At 34.9% G+C, this 12241-nt stretch overlaps 1 protein-coding gene and 1 pseudogene across 5 annotated transcripts in view; both read right to left on the minus strand.

Moving 5' to 3' along the window:
- Positions 1 to 12241, minus strand: part of LOC111337285 (hemicentin-1) — a 59282-nt gene that overhangs the window by 30295 nt on the left and 16746 nt on the right. The gene's annotated exons all lie outside the window — the stretch shown is intronic.
- Positions 1613 to 5285, minus strand: LOC148726783 (uncharacterized; annotated as a pseudogene).

Here is a 12241-nt window from a genome sequence, read left to right on the forward strand (position 1 = left end):
TCGAATGTTATATTCTGTGCAGCGTTGACTCTCTTGTCAATTTCATATGTAGGTAAAAGATTGTTGGAGCCTGACATGTTGCCTGTTCAATAACTGAACAAAAAGCGCAATTTGCTTAGAGTTTGCGTTTTTTATGGTGTTCGAATAATCATAGGTATAAGGTAATAGGGCTATTGTTTAATGTACTTTTTCTATTAGATAAAAGTAAGACAATGGTATGTGATACGATGAATATATGAACTTCATATATTCATCGTATCTGATTTATCATCACGGGTTTATTACGAATCAACTTAACGGCCTGCTCCCAGTTGGCTTGTCAGCTCAATTGGTAGAGCGCTGCACTGGTATCGCAGAGGTCAGTGGTTCGAATCCCGTACAGGCCTGATTTTTTTTTTCAGGTCTGATTTTCGCTATTGCATAAATTTCGCTCTCTACTGCGAGGATCGTGCATCATACGTACAATGGTATGTGTGAAGTTTAAACATATTGTTAATTTAAAGCATGCATATTCCCAAGGGTGTGTTTTCTTGTTTTTCGGCCTACTTTTTTGTTACTAGAGAATCTCTTTTGAGAAAGAGGTATTGTTGGTATTAGATTTATTTAAGGGCTTAAACATTTAAAATAGTAAAAAAATGTCTTTAACTGTCATTTGAGAACGACGAATTATGCTATGGGATGGAAATGCGCAATGAACTTTCATGGTCCGACGGACTACAATAATAGTTTTTGTAGGTGTTTTGTATCATTCGAGTCATCCCTTGATTAGTGCTTTTTTTTCTAGGACAGTTTTTACTCTCTATGAAATAAAATTGTTGATGCTTTCGTTACAAGGTGAATGGTCTTTTCAATATCAGAAGTTACACTTTTGCTGTCCCAAGGGATCATCATCACATGGTGGTTAAGAGTAGCGTTTAGCGCAGTACTGGATATTTCAGTTACTACCTGCTTATTGTAAAGATGTAATTTTTTCAAGTGACTAAGGCGCGGTATTGCACAAAGATCTTAGAACGACATATATTGACAAAATTTATCATGCCTCTTGTATAAAGTGTATATTCTGTATAAAGTTTATACAGAGTATAGAAGTGAACTGTAGGAGGGAATGTATATTGTGTATATAGTGTATATTGTTGTATATTTATACCCCTAGGCCTAACCTATGCAAATATCAATACTTTTAGTGCGTTTTGTTTGTAAGTAAATAAAAAAGATCAACTCCATCCTAGTTTTTTTTTGTCTGAATGCACAGCAATAAACACCCAAAGCATGACTGAAGGCTTAGTGGTTTTATTTGATTGTCCCAAAAGATTTAAAAGACAAATACAGTCCAAATGTTAACCAATATCCTTACACAATATACACTCCCTCCTACAATTCACTTCTGTACTCCGTATACACTTTATACTGAATATACACTTTATACAATAGACATGTGTCTAAAGTGTATAAATATACTTAACAATTATTCCACGAGCGCGTGTTGGATATGAGATGATTATAGCCAACGAGGCGCGTAGCGCCGAGTTGGCTATCTATCATCTCATATCCAACAAGTGCGAGTGGAATAATTGTTTTATTCAAAAAAAAAAAAAAGGACCCCAAGATATTAGACAAATCTTCTCGACTTCATTTTGTAAGGAGAAACCGGATGTTACAATGTACAGATATTAGATTATGGTATATTGGCTCATATAACACAATGGCTAAGCCAATAAAAAGTCTTGAATTGCATTATCCAATGACCCAGTTTTTAATAAAACAATATACACTATAATTATACACAATATACAATTCACTTCTACACTCTGTCTACACTTTATACAGAATATACACTTTATACAATAAACATGATAAATTTTGTATATAGTGCATACGTGTATGCTTGCACAATATACAGAATTTACAGTTAAAGTATACTCGGTATATATTTAAAGTATATACAGTATATTTTGCATATACACACTATTTGTCAGTGTAGTATATACTGTATATAGTGCAATATCACGCCTCACTCACCCAAGTCCTCTTGGCTACGTCGTTATGTGAAGGTTAGAAGAGTTACAACGAATGTTGGTAAGCTTAATACGAAGACGGTAAGGTTAAATAAAGTTACACACCATCAGAAGAAGTATTTGTTGAATTGTTCTGTGAGGGTATATCAAAGGATAATTAAATTGAAGTATAGAGCGAGTCGGTATTTATCAATGTTTTCTTGTAATAGACCCATGTATCTTTATAAGAGTCAGACACACGCATCAAACTATTGTAAATTTCAACTGAGTTCAGATATAGATAAAAACCCTGGTCTTACTCCAATGTACATTGACCCTTGCAAAACAATAAAGCACCATATAGCCAAGCTAATGAGTTGGTATTTGGACAAAATTCAGGACAACAATGTGTTGCAATGAGTTTATGCTCTTTGATTTATAATAACAAACAAGGAATCAATCCTGTTAATGATCGTGTCAATTCACTCTGCTACTCCATGATAAAATCATGTAGTTATTGGAATTCAAATTCCTTATCTAATGTTATTCAGTATGGCCAAAGATTATATGAAATTTCATATTTAAACAAGTATTTACCATCAGATGATTTGCCATAAACTGTTAATGTTTGTGGAACTGAAGTAAGTTTATATCCTAAAACTAAAAAGTGATTACAGTGAAGGAATATTGTCTGATTCAGTTGACAGCAAATCAATTCTTGAAAATCTTATAAGAAATAATAGTGAATGCGCAGGGTTTTTGATGTGGTTTTCAGTTTTTTGTATGATGTATTTTTAAACCCACAAAAAGGTCAAAATATGTCTATTCCCTCTTGGTATTAAATGACAATCAAATGCCTCTAATTGAATATACTAAAACTGTAAATGGCACTGCTTCTCTTGTGGCTATCAGCAATATTCAATATTCAGAGATTTTTCTACTAACAACTATATGACATATTGAACAGTGATAATTATTGGTTCAATCTACTGATTTCTGACAACTCCCCTTGAGTGAACATTTGGCAACAAACTGTCACTCGGTACCAATAATGTGAAAAAAATTCCCTTCTCCTTGCAGTTAAAGGCACATACATTACCTACTCAGGGTTCATAAAAGCCTTGAAGGTCCTTGATGAATTTAAAAATAAAAAATTCAAGGCCTCGAAAGTACTTGAATTTGAGGACTAGAGGTTGATTTTTGGAATACTTTTTCAAGTTGAAAATTAAAGTACTTTCATGGCAAAGCTAAGAAATAATTTTAAAATTGCCTATGCAAACCTTTCCAAAAGTGGTTCTTCAATTTTCTAAAACTTGGCCTTCAAAGTCACTGAAAAGTCCTTGAATTTCAACCTTTGGCATCTGTAGGAACCTACTCCTACATGGTAATATAGTATTTTGATTGTTGTCTAGTACCATAACAACATTGATTACACTCCAGCAGACAAAAATAAACACAAGTAGACTTAATCACGACTGGCAATGACCAAATTGCGTTACAATGGCAATATAGCAGTCCCTTAAAAATATCTCCAGATGTGCGATATTGAAAGACCGAGTTAACGCAGCTATGCGTCTAGTTTTTTTTATCAATTCGCATTTTTCTTCATTGGTGATTTCTCGATTTTCAGTAATTTATTATGTCAATATGTTAGATAATTTACACTATCAGCAAGTCATTTCCAACCTGGTTTATTATTACTTCTTTTTCATAGAGTACAACAGCATTCACTTTGAAAACACTATCAGAAGCTGCTTGAGCATTTAGTTTATATCTGAAAACAAGCTGTTTGGGATCTTTTGTAACTTTTTCAGTTTGATAACATAGATCGAAATAAATAACTCCGAAAAGAGAATTGAACTTGCTGAGATTAAGTTGCGTGCCTGAGTTGTAATCATTCTTACGCATTGCAAAACTCATCAAATCATTGAATATTCTTACTTTGTTAACGTATTCCACCTCGGGAAAAAATACGCCATTACCATATTCTAAACGACAAGTTGTAAGGTAAGAGTCATTTCCTCGATCCGGTTGATGTTATTCATACGGATTCGCCTCACCATTATTGTCTTTATCACGTTGAAGAAATACAAAGCCATGCTTTACATTATCGATGGTTGGACTGATCTGAAAAAATCCCGATGATCTAGTACCAGGTGATTGTTCAAATATTTCTTGCATACAAGTCCACTGATTCACTTTCATAAAGTTTGATATAAACTGTTTGTAAAGACTATCTTTTGGTTGGAGTCTGGAAACCCATAAAAAGAATCTATTGATAACAACACGAGCATCGTCGGCAGTGACCGCTTTCCAGATGAGACTTGCGTCATCTAACAGTTGGATATTAAATTGTAATTGCATCGGTGCTAACATACGCTCCTCAAGCTCTTCGAAAAAACTGTACCTGTTTGGGAGTAAAATAGCATTTACGTCATTCCTTCCAGTTGTTAACAGACGTCGTGTTTCAAATCCAGCGTTTTGATTTGCATTAGCTATTCTGTGGTCTGTATTCAGGTACCATAGACTGTTTTTGGCGATCCTTCTTGAGTAATCATGCATCACTGTATTCAAGCAAATTTTTCAAATTTACTACTTTGTGTAAATTATCCGTATCGTAAACAATCTTACCTCCGCTTTTGATAGTCATATGCTGAATAAGCGAATTAGCACCATTGATTACTGACACTCGGTCTGTCCCAAAGGCAGTACCATCGGCTAGCTTTTGAACCTGGAACTGGACCTCGAAGTAAGCATTCTACCAGTTGAAAAAACTACTTCTGTCATTGACGGTGAATTTGTAACCGACCTTGGATTGTGCCTGGTCATGAGCTAGGCTACGATTAACATTATCAAGTTGGCTTCTGACTAATTCATTTCGTCGTAAGTACTGATCTGTTCTAAACGACATTGTATTTATATGTTAGATTATTTTACCGTCTGATACCACTACCACTTATCGACCGATTGAGAATCATGTCTGTCAATTCTTCTTCTTTTTTTGGTGTGATCTTAGCAGGACTTTTTGATGGAGTTCTTTTATTTTGAATTTTATGTAATCAATCCATTATATAATCACCAGATTTTTGAGAAACAGCTTTTCCAAGACGTTCTCCAGCACGTGAAACACCTACATCAAGAGCTTTTTTAGCAAATGGTTTTGCAACTGATCTGAAGATAGCTTTTATTGGTTTAAACAAATTCTCAACAATGATACCCGATCCCTTGTGCTTATAAACAAAATGTCCCAATTTTGGATGATACATTTTTTTCAACTCATTAGATCTCATTTTATCAATCAGTTATATCAATTGAATCGTTTCAATAGCAATGAAAAGCTGTGTCTTGTCCATTCAAATCAATAATTCTTCGTTTTCCGTTTGTTATATAGACACAAATGCTTGATATTTTGTTTTTGTTGATTGGATTAAAAGTGACTCTGTGGTTGAAGAGTGAAACATATGATGGTTTGAGTACAATTGTACTAAAGCTGTAGATTATGTCTGTTTCTTGACCATCTACCATACTCTCATCAACTAGATCACAATGAATATTTAGAAAATCAGTGTCTTGTGATAAATTTGGAAGTTTTGGGCCGACATGGTTTCCAGGTTTGAGAAGCACTTTGTTCAATCCAATAAGCTCATTGAAGTTACTCTCTTGAAGATCAAGCTGATAATTTTCATGCAGTGTTATTTCAACTCGAAAAATTGTATCATCGAATTCATATGTTATGGGATAAGTTTTATCATCTATTTTTGTTTGAGATTTAATGTAACTGTTGAAATTGGTATAATTCCATACGCCAGCTGGTAGAGTGATTTCAGTGAAAGATGTATCGTTATCTCTACTATATTTGAGCTTCAGGTTCTTTAGTTAACTGTTAACATTAAACCATGTGAAACTCATGTTTATAATTCTGTTAAGGCCAATAACATACTCATTATTGTCATTAAGAGTTATAGGCTGAATAAAATGAGTTGTAAATCTGATGGTTTTCCAGATTCGTTTTTGTAAGAAGTTAAAACAATTTCTCTTTTCATTATATATTATAATTACATTATATCTTGAAACAATTATTGACAATTTTGTTGTATTGGTTCTTATTAACAATTGACATCCTCAGAAGAATATCAAGAATGGCTTGACCTGTGTTTCTCATTTCGATACTGGTATTTCCAGCTATCATTTCACCGATAATAAGTTCAAGTTTTTTCAAAAGCTGTTTGGGATCATTAAAAAACACAACATTACCTCCTTTTTGTTTTCTCAAACCACTTCCGGTCATTGTTTTTATTCTTGTTTCGTAATGTTTTATATACTGATTTAATACTCCTCTTGCATCATCCAGTCGTTTCATAGCTAATTGTCTTTCTGCTGAAGATATTTTCCCCTTATTATATTCTTTAGTGACGTTTGCTTTGTAACCTTTAAGTTGATTTCGCTTAAAAATTGCTTCTTTAATGGTCCTTCGGAGATCTTTTTGGATCTTTGTGGGTTCATTTGTTCTTGAGCGAGAATCTTATCAACATTTTCATAATCTTGAAGGTCCATCTTATTAAGAATGTCTTTTTGCATATCCTCATCACCTACAAGTATTTTATAATCTGGGACTTCATCTTCATCGTATTCAGGAGGTAATTTGGATATATCAACAGAGTTGAAATGGTAAATTGGCCACCGCAACGATTACAAAAGCTGACGTTTCGAGCGTTAGCCCTTCGTCGGAGCGAATAGAGGAATTGTGGGTGGTGTGTGCTTTTAAAGGCAGAAAATGGAGCTACGTTATTGGTGGGAACATGGCAACGAGAAAAACAAGAGTAAATTAGTGGAATGAAAAGCGTTCGTTGATACCAGTGGAATTTAGACTGCCGGTTTGAAAGATGAGCTTTTGTTCAAGATTTTTACGGCTTTCCGTGCTACCTAAGTGTAAGGAAAGACCGCAGATTGCCATATGTTGCTTAGAATGATTAGGTAAATTAAAATGTCTAGCGACTGGTTTCGATGTGTCCTTGTCATTCCTTTCCACGTCTCGAAGGTGTTCTCGGAATCGGTCACCTAGTCTTCTGCCCGTTTCGCCGATGTATATCTTTTTGCAATAAGTGGAAGTTATGCAATAGATTACATTGGCGAAGGTGCACGTGAAGTGTTCGGTGATCTTAATGGATCGTTTAGGTCCCTTTAAAAGCACACACAACCCACAATTTCTCCGACGAAGGGCTAACGCTCGAAACGTCAGCTTTTTTAATCGCTACGGTGGCCAATTTACCATTTCAACTTTGTTGATATATCCAAATTATTTCGTTACCCCCACCGACGCAGCCCCAAACAGTTTCTTTCGAAACTATCAGCCTATATCCAGGAGGTAGTTCATCTGATTGTTCTTTAAAGTATTGTGGATCAACATATATGTCTTGTAAAGAATCTTCATATGATGGAGGTTTGGGTACAAGCTGTTTCTCATTTTGTGGTAAAACTGTTTCATCAAAAAGATCACCAAGGTTCATTTCTGGTACCTCATCTTCAATAGGAATGTTATAATCAGAAGCTTCACCTTTTTTTCTTGGTCGTTTTCTGATTGGAGTTACATTCAAATTACTGTCAATAACTTCATCTAATTTGCCAGTTATTGGTTTGAATAACTTTGAAAATGATTCTTGACTTGCTTTATGACTGATATAATTTTTCTTGATTGCATCACGGACACTATTGATTTGATTCCCAAGATTGATTTTACTTTTCGCTAATTTCTGCCATTTTAGAAGACTCATATATAATAATATGATTACATAAAAAAGAACGAAAATCATATACAAAAAACATTATTTAACTGATAGTTCAACTAAGAGTTCAACTAAGAGTTAATGAACTAAATTAATCTATGTATATATTATAGTGACAATACTTCATTATAATGTTAAAGATGACAATCATAATTTCAAGCAGATACACAAATTCATGCCTGATAGATGTTTTTGGATGCTTATTTGTGGACCAAGTGGTTCTGGTAAAACTAATTTCAAATTACTACTTGATATGATCTATTGACTTTTGTATTTCGATAAAATCTTTCTGTATGCCAAAAACCTTGAACAACCAAAATATCAGCATATGATGAAAACATTTGAGCCGATTTCACCAGAGGTAGGTATTCCATTCTTGAAGCAAGCGATGGTGAAATTATTCCTGTCCATGAAATGGATGATGAATCACAGAAAATTGTTATATTTGATGATTACATTGTTGAAATAAAAACAAAAACCATCGATTGAATATTTCATAAGAGAAAGACACAAAAACTGCTCAATTATTTAATTAAGCCAGAGTTATTATAAAACACCAAAGGATATAAGACTGAACTGCTGCCATTTTTGTATTTATGATTTCCCAAGCACTAATGAACAGAATATGATATGCAGAGAAACTGGAATTTCAAAAGATGAATATCAAAAAGTAACACAAGATCCTTATTCAGTTCGTATATATTGACAAGACAAGAAAATTCAGTTCAAAGAACGTCAATGAGAAGATATAATCCACATAATATATATAATTGAGTTATTCTAACAGATTATTAAATCATGAATCATGTGCGGGAGGTCGAGGGTTCGAGCCTCGGCCGGACCAACACTCAAGGTCTTAAAATAATTGAGAAGAATATGCTTCCTTTCTCTAACATCAAGAAATGGTTAGATATTCTAGTCTTCTCGGATAGGGACAAATAAATGGAAGTCCCGTCTCCTACCCTCCGGTAGGAGACGTTAATTTCCCACGCACAAGATTACTGTGAGATTGATTTCCTTCGCCAGGGTGGGATGGGTGGGTTGGGTTTATGTGGTTGAACCTAGTAGGGGACTACGTGTCCTATTATTCTTCCACCTGTACAATGTACAAATCTTTAGAAAGAAAAAGATTCAAATTAACCGATTCTGGTCACTACGACATGGAAAACAAACAGCTTAAAAATTTGAAACATCCAACTAATTATCAAGATACTTGTACAAAATCTTATGCTGACAAAACGCAACCTAAAACAGGTACCCTTGATACGAAAGACAATAAAATAATAAATGTTGCTAATCCTTCAAACAACAAAGATGTGGTCAATTTACAATATCTGACATTAAACTTTTCAAAAAACACCGGTGGAAATGTTTCAGGCAATATCAACTTTATTAGTGTCAGCCCATCATCAAGACAAATAAAAGGTCTTTCTGATATCCTCTTTCTGGTACTGGTGCTGTAAATCTCAATAAACTCAATTCTGAACTAAATAAAAAAGCTGATGTTTCGACCATCGCAAACGGATTGAGTGCCAAATTAGACACCACAACATTCAACACTGAGATAGCCAAAAAAGTAATGACCAACGAACGTAGTGGAAAACTTGATATCACAACCTTCAATACTGAGATAGCAAAAAAACCTGATTCAAATACTGTCACGCTTCTCCATGGGAGTGATGGGAGTCAATCAATGACTGGTGAGCATGCCATGCAAGTCAATAAAATAATCAATGTTGCCGATCCTTCAAACGTCAAAGATGCTGTCAATAAAACGTATGTATACACTGAATTGGCTAAAAAATATGACATTGAAAGCATTGATCTAATTATCTTGACAAAACGACAGGAAGAAATATTCAAGGAGCATTAAATTTCACTAGTATTCATGGAGGCCAAAGACAGATCAATGGCTTGAGCGGTCAACCGGCTCAGTCTTCATTAGCTGTTAATCAAAATTATGTAAATTCTGAGCTAAAGAAAAAGGCTGATCTATCAGTAATGACCAACGAACATAGTGGAAAACTTGATATTACGGTTTATGCACCAGTGTATATTACAAAACTTCCGGACTCGCATAATTACTTGTTGTATTCGTTTTCGCATCCATCTCACGTTAAGAATTCCATTCCTTTTTCTCAGTTTCTAAGACTTCGTCGTTTTTGTAGTGATGACTCTGATTTCCACCACAAATCAGAGTCAATGTGCCAGTTTTTCGATAAGCATGGTTACCCTGATTCTATCATTCAAGCGGGTTACCACCGCGCCCAACTTATTAATGCACATTCAGCACTACAAACGTCGCAAAAGAAAGATTCCGACCGCATTCCACTCACTCTCACGTTTCATCCTCACTACCACTCAGTTAAATCCATCATTCTTAAAAACTTTAAATTACTTCAAAACGACCCAGAGACAAGCACTATCTTTTTCGCAGCCTCCGCTCATTTCATTCAAACGCGACAAAAACATAGGCATTTTTTTGTTCAGAATTTCTTTTCAGACTAATGACCAACCAGGCCCTTTTAAATGCGCTCGTGCACGATGCAAAACGTGTCCTTTCACTCACAACACTGAGAAAATATCGGGACCCAAACGATCCATTAAGATCACCGATCACTTCACGTGCACCTCCGCCAATGTAATCTATTGCATAACTTGCACTTATTGCAAAAAGATTTACATCGGCGAAACAGGCAGAAGACTAGGTGACCGATTCTGAGAAAACCTTCGCGACGTGGAGAGGAATGACAAGGACGCATCGAAACCAGTTGCTAGACATTTTAATTTACCTAATCATTCTAAGCAACATATGACAATCTGCGGTCTTTCCTTACACTTAGGTAGCACGAAAAGCCATAAAACTCTTGAAAAAAGGCTCATCTTTCAAACCGGCAGTCTAAATCCCACAGGTATCAACGAACGCTTTTCATTCCACTAATTTATTCGTGTTTTCTCGTTGCCATGTTCCCACCAATCACGTAGCTCCATTTTCTGCCTTTAAAAGCACACACAACCCACAATTCCTCTATTTGCTCCGACGAAGGGCTAACGCTCGAAACGTCAGCTTTTATAATCGTAACGGTGGCCAATTTACCATTTCAACTTTGTTGATATATTCAAATTACTTCGTTACCCCCACCGACGCAGCCCCGAACAGTTTCTTTAGGAATTATCAGCCTTTATTCATTGATATTACAACACTGAGATAGCCCAAAAAGCTGATTCATCAAATGTTATGCTTTTGAATGGGGGCCAACAGATGACTGATGACCTCAACATGAACTCAAAATCAATCATAACCCTAAAAGATCCACAAACACATGACAGCTATAATGCAGCTACGGTCAATTACACGAACAAAACAATGAGCGATGACAATGCTGTTATGAAAACAAATTACAAGAAATGTGTTAACGACAATCTAACCCACAGCATCAGTGAAGGCTTGGCCGAAGAAATGAAAAAAACTATTCTCAAATTCACCTAACCATCTCGGATACATCATGACTTCACCAGGTCAATTCACTGATGAAGACGACATAACAGGAAAACAAATCACAACCAAATACGATATTCCAGTCAAACCATTCGAACTAAAATTACACACCAAAAAGGGATATTATTCAAGCTGTTTTGGAGTAAACATGTACCCAGCTCAACAGTCAGAATATACAATCGCTTGCGAAATTTATTGGGAATCCAATAAAATAGATTACAATTCAGTTAGTTTCCAAGTCACAAGTTCTGTTGAGACAGTCTCCAGACAACTAACAAAAAAATCAAACAACCACATCAGGAGTATAATTCACACCACCAAATAGAACAACGTAATGCCACATCACTTGATGTTTGACATCATCATCAAATTCAAATCCAGACAATCTTATGATTAAACATTACCTATATGGGTAAACATATCGATACTCGAAATGTGGCTATCATTGCAAAATTATCTAGAGATATCACTGTCGGGTTGAACAACATCACAGACGTACAGCATCACTAATGTGACAATTCATTACAGAGGCTCACTAGCCATACTCAGTCGGTGGTGAAGTTTCCGTCTAAATTCAAGAGCAGGTTTAATTAGTTCCATATCAAAAGGAAAATACATTTTCATTGATTTTCTTATTAAATTACCATAAAGTTCTTTAATACTAATATATCTTTCTTAAAATTCGTTCATAAAATATACTTCCATAAACAATCCCAATCAAGTGACTTCAAACCTAATCCTTCTAATATTAAATAAATCATGAATTCAAACTTTGGTAGTTGTTTTATTTTGAGATATCTGAGATCAAATGTTTACACCAATGTTTCAGAAAAAAATTTAAAGAACATAATATTAACCCTAACCCTTTCAAGCTTTCAAGGTTCAAGCTTGTTAAAAAAAATATAATAAATAAATAAATAGATGTTGACTTTTATCACAGCATTGTATACGACTGATAAGGATAT

This window comes from Stylophora pistillata, chromosome 7 (assembly GCF_964205215.1).
Source record: "Stylophora pistillata chromosome 7, jaStyPist1.2, whole genome shotgun sequence".
Classification (NCBI taxonomy): Eukaryota; Metazoa; Cnidaria; class Anthozoa; order Scleractinia; family Pocilloporidae; genus Stylophora; species Stylophora pistillata.